At 50.4% G+C, this 11,295-nt stretch overlaps 1 protein-coding gene across 1 annotated transcript in view; it reads right to left on the reverse strand.

Annotated features, from left to right (window-relative positions):
• LOC104151802 (pro-neuregulin-1, membrane-bound isoform) overlaps window positions 1–10,668 on the reverse strand; it is a 104,767-nt gene extending 94,099 nt beyond the window's left edge. The window contains exon 1 of the mRNA XM_068924592.1: window positions 10,541–10,668. The gene's annotated coding sequence lies outside the window, so the exon portion shown is untranslated. The remainder of the gene's footprint in view (window positions 1–10,540) is intronic.
• Between the last annotated feature and the right edge of the window lie 627 nt (window positions 10,669–11,295).

Here is an 11,295-nt window from a genome sequence, read left to right on the forward strand (position 1 = left end):
ACAAAGAGTCAAGTCCTTTGAATTGCCCTGAATTTGTTTCTAATGTTACCTCATTCATGCATCCAAAAAGTAATTTCCTTTTTATGTATATATTTCTGGTAGTTAAAAAAAAAAGACACCTGTCACCTCCCCCTCCTCACCACTATTCACAAAGATCTCCATGGAAATGTTAGAAACATTTATATAAAAGAGATTTAGCAACATCATAGTAATTCCCACAGACAGTTTTTATAGTCTCTCCTGTCAAGGAATAATTGATGGATTTCTAAACACAAAGCTTCCTGCAAGGTTGTAGTAACCAATTGAAATAATCACAATGCAACTACATTTGAGTGCCATGAGAATTTACCTTAAAACACAGCCAGTGATAACACTCTCTTTAAGAATGTTAAAAAGATAAATTATCATACAATCTACTCTGCATTACCACTGAAGTGTCTGTTTTTCAGGTTAATGATGTGATAAGTAACCTCAGACAACTAACAGCTTGCACTGCATAGTTACATATATGGTTCCTCTTATTACAAAGCAAATGCACTGCTTTGCTGAAAATATTCTGCATCAGTGCAGCCTCTTTCAAGTATCTCAAAACATATTTCAAAAACCAATAACAGTCACTGTAAAAAGGGTAATACTACAGCAGCCTTGTCGTGACAGCTGTGATGGTCTGTGGACAGAAGTAAGCAAAGTTTCTAGGGAGAGGACATATCTTAGGTTAACTGATACAGCTAGGAAAAAGCAGACATGCTTAGCAGCATGCTTCAAAGCTGAATAAAAGTCAAGAACCATTGGGTTCTCATTGTACAGATGAGAGATTACAGAGTCTGAGTGCTCAGCATAAGTTTTCTAATGCATCTCCCCTTCAGAATAGTTTCTTCTATTCACATTTTATTTTTAAACCTCCCTACCTCCAGTAAGACCCTTTCCTCTACTGAGGCTGCTCTGAACAGTTCTTTATAGTATGTTTAACCCACCATTATGTCCCCACCTTCTCTGCACTGAACTTTTAGGCAAACTACTACTACTACCTACGTTTAATTCTTTTGCTCTTCTCCTGTAATCTTAATTCCTCACCAGCCTATTCATCTTTAGCTGTTCTCCTTTAAATTGTGTTTCTGCTTTGCTGATATCTTTCTGGTGCTGAGATGAACAGAAATGAAAACAGTGATCTTGCACTGTCCTTGCACAAGGGTCATCATGGAGTTAAGAAATCATAACAATGCTACCTAACTCTTATATAACACAAAGAAAGGGATTATTACCTGTTCAGATCACATGTTGCTATCTGTGTGCACAGAGCCCATGAAATCACAACAGCCTCCTATCTCATGAGCCCAGTGGAGACAATACCAAGGGCTAACCTGTGTGTATTGGTGGGTGAATTCCCTCCCTTCCTCACCCACTGCCCTCTGGACTGAGAGAACAGAAAGGGCTCTGCCAAAGGGGTTCTCGCCTGACACCTGGAGTGGGGTCAGATGAACAAGAGCTGTAGATCTTACCTGGCAAAACAGGAAACAGTAACTTCTTGTACCGCCCTTGTTTTTTCATGCTCTTCCTCCACCTGTCAGGGCCCAGCCCAGTATTATTTCCTACCCGCACACCATCTCTAACCCCTCCAGCTGCCTACATCTGCAGCATCTCTTTCAGGCCTGGCTCCCTTCCAGGCTGCAGTACCGTACTCTGCTGCAGGTCCCTTCCCCCACAGCATCTCCAGATCTGGCTCACAGGCTGCCTGCTTCAGAATCTCACAGCGAGCTCTGCTCAGACTAGCCTGCCTCATCCTCCTCACATCTCCCCCTTCCCCAGCCAACTGAGTGAGCAGAGCTGCTTTGCCATCCCAGTCCCACTGGAGTTTTAGTGTTTCTAGGGCCACGCCCTGCCTTCAGAGGTGCTTCAAGGCTCCAGTTATTCTTGTGCCAACAGGAGGTTGTGCAGAGGGAGAGAAGAAGCACAAGAGGAAAATGCTGCATCATCTGTCAAACTCCTCCTCTGGCCTCACTCCACAGATAATGCCAGGGCCAGGACAGTCTGCCTGAGATGATGAAACATGATACCAAATTGAGCTGGCTCCACTGAGAATTCTGGACAAAGAGGCAAGCCTATGTTCTTTACTGTGCCTCAGCTGGTAGGGAATACACTATTTGTGCCTATTCCTGTGGCTACAATAAAGACTGATCTCTGATTTAGACTCTTTAGATGCAAGTGTAAATCCAAGGTACAGTTTGCTGATTTTAGTGACCTTTATCCCCCCGCTCACAAAAGTGATGTGGAAATTCCTTCCTACAGAGTTGGGCCCTTGACATTTCTATAGTAACACATTAGCATTAACATGTATTGCTTAAACATGGGTTCTGTGGCCCAGACTGGAGGAGATGGGTGCCTTGGAAAAGAGTCAACAATTAGTTAATAGAAAGGGATACTCTGGAAGAAAAAAAAAGGAGATATGTAGCCTGCAGATACAAAAATGTGCTAAGTTAACCTATTGGCAGCCAATATAAGGCCAGAAATGCTTTGCCTGTTTGTGAGTAGGTTAGGTCCCCATGCAAAGACTTATTTCTCATCATAATATGGTTTGGGTCTCTTTGGCATAGAGAAAAAAGTTGTGCGATTCCAGGCTAACGAAGCTAATATGTGGATCTGGACTCTTACCATATAGTAAATGGCAGCTTACGATGCAGAGGCTTGCAAAAACTGGACTTTTATTTTTTTGAATGTTTTTATGTAAACAAACAACTTGGACATATACAGAATCAGGTTATTTTGCTAAGTTCCCTTCCCAAATGCCTCAAGAAGAGACGCAAAACAAAAATCAGCATTAATCTCCAGTTTATGATGAGGATGAACTTTAAAAAGAAGAGCTAGTAGGTCTGTATCCATTCCTTCAGGTGCACAGGATCTAAAAAGTGGATTTCATACTACCATACTGTGGAGGAGTATTCTCTCTGGCCAACCACAAAGATACAGAAGTATTTCTGAATGAAGCGTAAATAGATATACAGTCATGGGTAAGAACATCCTGTAAATTAGAGCAGCAAATGCCATTACACTCACCTGACCCCTCAGCCATGCCCTAACTAGATCCCAACCTGCTTAAGGTTTTGGAAATTAGGCTTGATAAGTCCTTCCCAAGGAAGTCATTGTATTTCAAACATTCAGCTGCTACCCCTTTAACTAAACTCAGACATGCTGACACTCTGACATGCAGGCACTCAGACACTCAGTCCCTCAGACGCTCAGTCGCTCCGACACTCCGACATGCAGACACTCAGACACTCAGGCACTCAGCCACTCCGGCACTCCGACACTTGGTCACTCCAACACTCAGATGCTCTGACACTCAGATGCTCAGACATTCCGATGCTCCCCCACTCTGACGCTCTGACACTCTGATGCTCCGACACTTCGACACTCAAACACTCCGACATGCAGACACTCTTACACTCTGACACTCAGATGCTCCGATGCTCTGACACTCAGACATTCTAACACTCAGACAGTCCGATGCTTTGACACTCGGACACTGACACTCAGTCCCTCAGATGCTCCGACGCTCCGACACTCAGATGCTCCGACACTGACACTCAGAACTCACACACTATGATGCTCTGACACTCAGACACTCTGACATTCCGATGCTCTGACACTCAGACACTCTGACATTCTGATGCTCCGACGCTCCCCCACTCAGACGCTCCGACGCTCCCCCACTCAGACACTCTGACGCTCAGTCCCTCAGATGCGCAGACACTCCGACACTCTGACACTCAGTCCCTCAGAGACTCACACACTCCAACACTCAGACACTCAGACGCTCTGAAGCTCAGACGCTCCCATGCTCCCATGCTCCGATGCTCCCACACTCAGACACTCTGAAACTCTGACACTCTGACACTCAGACACTGCGATGCTCCAACACCTCGACACTCAGACACTCCAACATGCAGACACTCGGGCAATCAGACAGTCGGAAACTGAGACACTCCAACGCGCCGACACTCCGACACACAGACACTCAGACACTCCAATGCTCCAACGCTCATAAACTCTGACGCTCAGACGCTCCGATGCTCTGACACTCAGACACTCCAAAACTCTGACACTCAGACACTCCAACGCTCTGACATTCAGACACGCAAACACTCCCTCCCACACTCCAACACTCTGACATTCTGACACTTCGACACTCAGACACTCCGACACTCTGATGCTCTGACACTCCAACACTTCGATACTCGAACGCTCCAGCATGCAGACACTCAGGCACTCAGACACTCCGACATCAGATGCTCCAACGCTCCGACACTCAGACGCTCCAACACTCAGACGCTCTGAAACGCTGCGGCTCCAACACTCAGATACTCCGACACTCCGACGCTCTGACGCTCCGACACTCAGACGCTCAGGCACTGAGACGCTCAGAGACTCAAACACTCCGACGCTCCCGCACTCAGACACTCAGGCACCCCGACACTCAGACATTCTAACATTCTGACACTCCAACACTCAGAAACTCAGCCACTATGACACTCAGACACTCTGACACTCCAAGTCAGACACTCCGATGCTCGGACACTCCGACACTCAGACACTCCAACACTCTGACACTCAGACGTGCCGACGCTCAGACACTCAGGCACTCTGATGCTCCGACACTCTGACACTCCAACACTTGGAAACTCCTACGCTCAGACACTCCAACACTCATATGCTTCGACACTCTGTCACTCTTGACACTCAGACACTCAAACACTCCGACACACTGACACTCAAACACTTCGACATGCAGATACTCAGGCAATCAGACACTCATTCGTTCCAATGCTCCGGCGCTCCCACAATCAGACACTCCGACACAAACGCTCATGCTCTGACAATTCAACACCGACACTCAGACATTCAGACACTCAAACACTCCAATACTCCATCACTCAGACACCCCAACACTCCAACACTCCGACACTCAGACACCTTGACACTCTGACACTCTGAAACTCCGATGCTAAGACACCTCAACACTCTGACGCTCAGACACTCCGACGCTCAGACACTCCGACCCTCCGACACTCAGTCACTCCAATGCTCCAAAACTCAGATGCTCCAACACACAGACCCTCCGACACTCAGACACTCCGACCCTCCAATGCTCAGATGCTCCTACGCTCAGACACTCCAACCCTCTGACCTTCCGACCCTCTGACACTCAGATGCTCCGACACTTCAACATTCAGGCACTCCGACATGCAGACACTCAGGCACTCAGGACACTTAGGCACTCAGACTCTCAGACACTGAGACACTCAGATGCTCTGATGCTCCGATGCTCCGACACTCGGACACTCTGACACTCACTCCCTCAGATGCTCGGACACTCTGACACTGACACTCAGCCCCTCAGACACTCCGACACTCAGACACCCCAACACTCCAACACTCAGGCGCTCAGACACTCAGACACCTTGACACTCCAACACTGAAACTCCGATGCACAGACACTCAGACGCTCTGACACTCAGACACAGACACACAAACACACTGACACTCATGCTCTGACACTCCGTCACTCTGACATGCAGACACACAGAGACTCAGACACTCAGCCACTCCGACACTCCAACACTCCGACACTCAGTTGTTCCGATGCTCTGAAACTCAGACACTCTGACAAACGGACACTCCGACACTCAGACACTGACTGTCCGACATTCAGACGTTCCTATGCTCTGATGCTCCCACACTCAGACACTCAGACGCTCCGAAACGCCGAAGCTCCGAAAATTCAACACGCAGACACTCAGGCACTCTGACACTCAGTCCCTCAGACACTCCAATACTCGGCCGCTCCGCCACTCAGACACTCATACAGTCCGATACTCTGACGCTCAGGCACTCCAACACTCAGAAACTCATACATTCAGAGACGCAGACACACAAACACTCCAACACCCCGACACTCCAACCCTCCGATGCTCAGATGCTCCGACACTGTGACCTTCCAATGCTCAGATGCTCCAACGCTCCAACCCTCTGACGCTCCGAACCTCTGATCCTCCGACACTCCGACTCTACGACGCTCCAATGCTCAAACGCTCTGATGCTCGGACCCTCCGACGCTCGGACCCTCCGATGCTCAGACGCTCCGATGCTCCGACACTCAGATGCTCCGACACTCCGACGCTCAGCCACTCTGACCCTCCGACCTTCCAACACTCCGACGCTCTGACACTTCAACATTCAGACACTCCAACATGCAGACACTCAGATACTCATACTCTTGGACACTGAGACACTCAGACACTCAGACACTCTGACACTCAGATACTCCAACACTCTGACACAGACACTCAGATGCTCCGATGCTCCAACGCTCATACACTCCGACACTCAGACTCTTCGATGCTCCGACACTCAAACGCTCCGACATGCAGACACTCAGGCACTCAGACGCTCCGATGCTCCAACACTCGACACTCTGACACTCAGTCCCTCAGATGCTCCGACACTCTGACACTCTGACACTGGCACTCCGACACTCCGACGCTCCGACAACTCAGAAACTCATACACTCCCGACGCTCCGACACTCAGACACTCCGACGCTCCAACACTCAGAGACACAGACACACAAACACTCCGACCCTCTGACACTCATATGCTCCGACACTCCGACACTCTGTCACTGACACGCAGAAACTCAGACACTCAGACGCTCCGACGCCCCCCACACTCAGACGCTTCACTGCTCTGAAGGTCAGACACGCCGACATTCAGACACTCAAACACTCCGACATGCTGACACTCAGGCACTCAGACGCTCTGACACCCCGACACTCAGACGCACCGATGCTCTGATACTCAGACCGCTCGAAACTCCAATACTCAGACACTCAGACACTCATATGCTCCGACACGCCAACACTCCATCACTGACATGCAGTCACTCAGAGACTCAGACGCTCTGACACTCCAACACTCTGCCACTCCAACCCTCCGATGCTCCGACGCTGCGATGCTGCAATGCTCCGACTTTCCAACGCTCCAATGCTTCGACCCTCCGACACTCGGACACTCTGACACTCAGACACTCAGACACTCCGACCCTCCAACGCTTCAACGCTCCGACACTCCGATGCTCAGATGCTCCGACGCTCCAATGCATCGACCCTCCGACACTCGGACACTCTGACACTCCGACCCTCCAACGCTTCAACGCTCCGACACTCCGATGCTCAGATGCTCCGACGCTCCAATGCATCGACCCTCCGACGCTCAGACACTCCAGCTTTCCGACACTCAGATGCTCTGACGCATCGACCCTCCGACGCTCAGACACTCCAACTTTCCGACCCTCCGACACTCAGATGCTCTGACACTTTGACATTCAGACACGCTGACATGCAGACACTCAGACTCTTGGATACTGAGACACTCAGACGCTCCAATGCTCCGACACCCAGATGCTCCAACACTCAGACACTCTGACGCACCGGTGGTCACACTCTGACACTCCAACACTCAGACGCTCCGACACTCAGGCGCTCCGACACTCAGACACTCGGACATTCAGGCGCTCCAACACTCAGACATTCTGACACTTTGACACACAGACACTTCAACACTCATACACTCCGACACCGCTCTGAGCCTCCGAACCTCCAACACTCAGACACTGACACTCCGACACTCAGATGTTCCGATGCGCCAACGCTCCCACACTGAGACGCTCACATGCTCCCACACTCAGACACACTCTCACACTCTGACACTGCGACATTTTGACACTTCAACAGTCCGACGCTCCGACACTCAGACATTCTGATGGTCTGATGCTCCCAAACTCAGACATTCAGATGCTCCTACACTCCGACATTCTGACGCTTCAACACTGACACTTCGACACTCAAATGCTCCGACATGCAGACACTCAGGCACTCAGACACTCTAACACTCAGACATTCAGATGCTCCGTTGCTCTGATACTCAGACCGCTCGAAACTCCAATACTCAGACACTCAGACACTCATATGCTCCGACACGCCAACACTCCATCACTGACATGCAGTCACTCAGAGACTCAGACGCTCTGACACTCCAACACTCTGCCACTCCAACCCTCCGATGCTCCGACGCTGCGATGCTGCAATGCTCCGACTTTCCAACGCTCCAATGCTTCGACCCTCCGACACTCGGACACTCTGACACTCAGACACTCAGACACTCCGACCCTCCAACGCTTCAACGCTCCGACACTCCGATGCTCAGATGCTCCGACGCTCCAATGCATCGACCCTCCGACACTCGGACACTCTGACACTCCGACCCTCCAACGCTTCAACGCTCCGACACTCCGATGCTCAGATGCTCCGACGCTCCAATGCATCGACCCTCCGACGCTCAGACACTCCAGCTTTCCGACACTCAGATGCTCTGACGCATCGACCCTCCGACGCTCAGACACTCCAACTTTCCGACCCTCCGACACTCAGATGCTCTGACACTTTGACATTCAGACACGCTGACATGCAGACACTCAGACTCTTGGATACTGAGACACTCAGACGCTCCAATGCTCCGACACCCAGATGCTCCAACACTCAGACACTCTGACGCACCGGTGGTCACACTCTGACACTCCAACACTCAGACGCTCCGACACTCAGGCGCTCCGACACTCAGACACTCGGACATTCAGGCGCTCCGACACTCAGACATTCTGACACTTTGACACACAGACACTTCAACACTCATACACTCCGACACCGCTCTGAGCCTCCGAACCTCCAACACTCAGACACTGACACTCCGACACTCAGATGTTCCGATGCGCCAACGCTCCCACACTGAGACGCTCACATGCTCCCACACTCAGACACACTCTCACACTCTGACACTGCGACATTTTGACACTTCAACAGTCCGACGCTCCGACACTCAGACATTCTGATGGTCTGATGCTCCCAAACTCAGACATTCAGATGCTCCTACACTCCGACATTCTGACGCTTCAACACTGACACTTCGACACTCAAATGCTCCGACATGCAGACACTCAGGCACTCAGACACTCTAACACTCAGACATTCAGATGCTCCGTTGCTCCAACACTTGGACACTCTGATGCTCAGTCCCTCAGACACTCAGATGTTCTGACACTCTGGCACTCCGACACTCTGAAACTCCGATGCTAAGACACTCAGACACTCCGACACTCGGACAACGCAGAAACTCAGACACTCCAACGCTCTGACATTCCGACACTCCGACACGCCGACGCTCAGATGCTCCGACGCTCAGAGACACAGACACACAAACGCGCCGACCCTCCGACACTGACATGCAGACACACAGAGACTCAGACACTCAGACGCTCCGACGCCCCCACACTCAGACGCTCCGACGCTCTGAAGCTCAGACATGCCAACATTCAGACACTCAAACACTCCGACATGCTGACACTCAGGCACTCAGACCCTCAGACGCTCTGACATGCTGACACCCCCAATGCTCAGACACTCAGACGCACCGATGCTCTGACACACAAACACTCCGACCCTCCGACACTCATATGCTCTGACACTCCAACACTCCGTCACTGACACGCAGACACTCACTCAGAGACTCAGATGCTCCACCGCTCCCCGCTGTGACACTCAGACACTTGAACACTCAGACACTCTGAAACTCTGACGCTCCAACACTCAGATACTCTGACGCTCCAACACTCAGATACTCTGACACTCCAATGCTTTGACGCTCCGACACTCACTCAGACGCTCAGACATTGAGACACTCAGAGATTCAAACACTGACGCTCCGATGCTGTGATGCTCTGATGCTCAGACACTCCGACACTCGCACTCCGATGCTCCAACACTTGAACACTCTGACACTCCGCTCCAAAAGTCATACGCTTTGACACTCCGACACTCAGATGCTCTGATGCTCTGACACTCCGATGCTCCGGCACTCAATCTAACACTCAGACACTCCCTCACTCAGATGCTCTTACACTCTGATGCTCCGATGCTCAGGTACTCCGATGCTCCAACACTCAGACACACTGACGCTCCGAAACTGCAACACTCCGACATTCACTCAGACACGCCGACACTCAGACACATAAACAGTCCCACAGTCCCTCACTCCCACATTCAGATACTCTGACATGCTGACACTTCGACTCTGACACTCAGACAATCCAACGCTCTGACACTCCGACACTCAGCCACTCAGGCACTCTGACACCCACACAGTCCGACACTCACACACTTTGACACTCCAACACTCCGATGCTCCGACTCTCTGACAATCTGACACTAAGACACTCTGACTTGCCAACACTCCGAAACTCAGACACTCTGACACTCAAGACACTCAGGCACTCCAACCCTCCGACACTCTGAAATCCCAACACTCCAACATTTCGTCTCCCCGATACTCAGACACTCCGACGCTCATGCTCTGACACTCCTATGTGCCGACGATCAGACACTCCCACACTCCGACGCTCTGACACTCAGGTGCTCCGATGCTCCGACACTCACATGCTCTGACTCTCCGACACTCCAACACTCAGATGATCCGATGCTCCATTGCTCCAACACTCCGACTGTTATGGAAACAGTTCGAGCCTATGTTTCCGAGGAGCTGAGTTTCACATAACGTGCAACAGCTAATTTAATTATTTAATTAAATGATGGTACGACAAAGTAACCGCTCAAGACTTGTTACAGTCTTATTTATTTCCCTGTCTGCCAGTGAAAGCGTCTTCCAATCCTCTTTACTGAGTCAATGGTCTGTTTCCCTCTCATTGGTTCATATCTGCATCCTGGGACAGTTGCTAGACGGTTGCTATGTTACTGCTCCACAGTACCTTATCTTATCTGAAAGTCAGTTTTTATCTCTATTCATTCTGGTCACTCTGTTCTGCATCCTTGAAGGCTGGTTCTAGCTGATGTTGCAGTCGCATCATCAGCACTGTTCTTTGGGTTACAGTTCAGTCCTGCAGCCTGCAGGCTTCACCTACTTTAGGCACTTAGGCTAAGCAAGAGTCAGATTTAGGCTAAGCTGAAGTTAAAAGTCAGCTACAATTTCCTTCTCTAAAATACTGTCCCTCTCCTGAGCAAAAAAGTTGTCCTGGGAGGAGTCTTCGGGCAGTCTCGCATTGCCTTTGGCATGCCCTTTGCAGCCACAATCCACGTGAGGCTCTACCTTTTCTCTCCCTCTTAACCCTAAGGCTGAGCTCAGGCATGGCCCGAACCAGAGCCCACAAGCCCTGTTCCACTCTGGAACCAAAAAG

Source organism: Struthio camelus, chromosome W, assembly GCF_040807025.1.
Source record: "Struthio camelus isolate bStrCam1 chromosome W, bStrCam1.hap1, whole genome shotgun sequence".
NCBI lineage: Eukaryota > Metazoa > Chordata > Aves > Struthioniformes > Struthionidae > Struthio > Struthio camelus.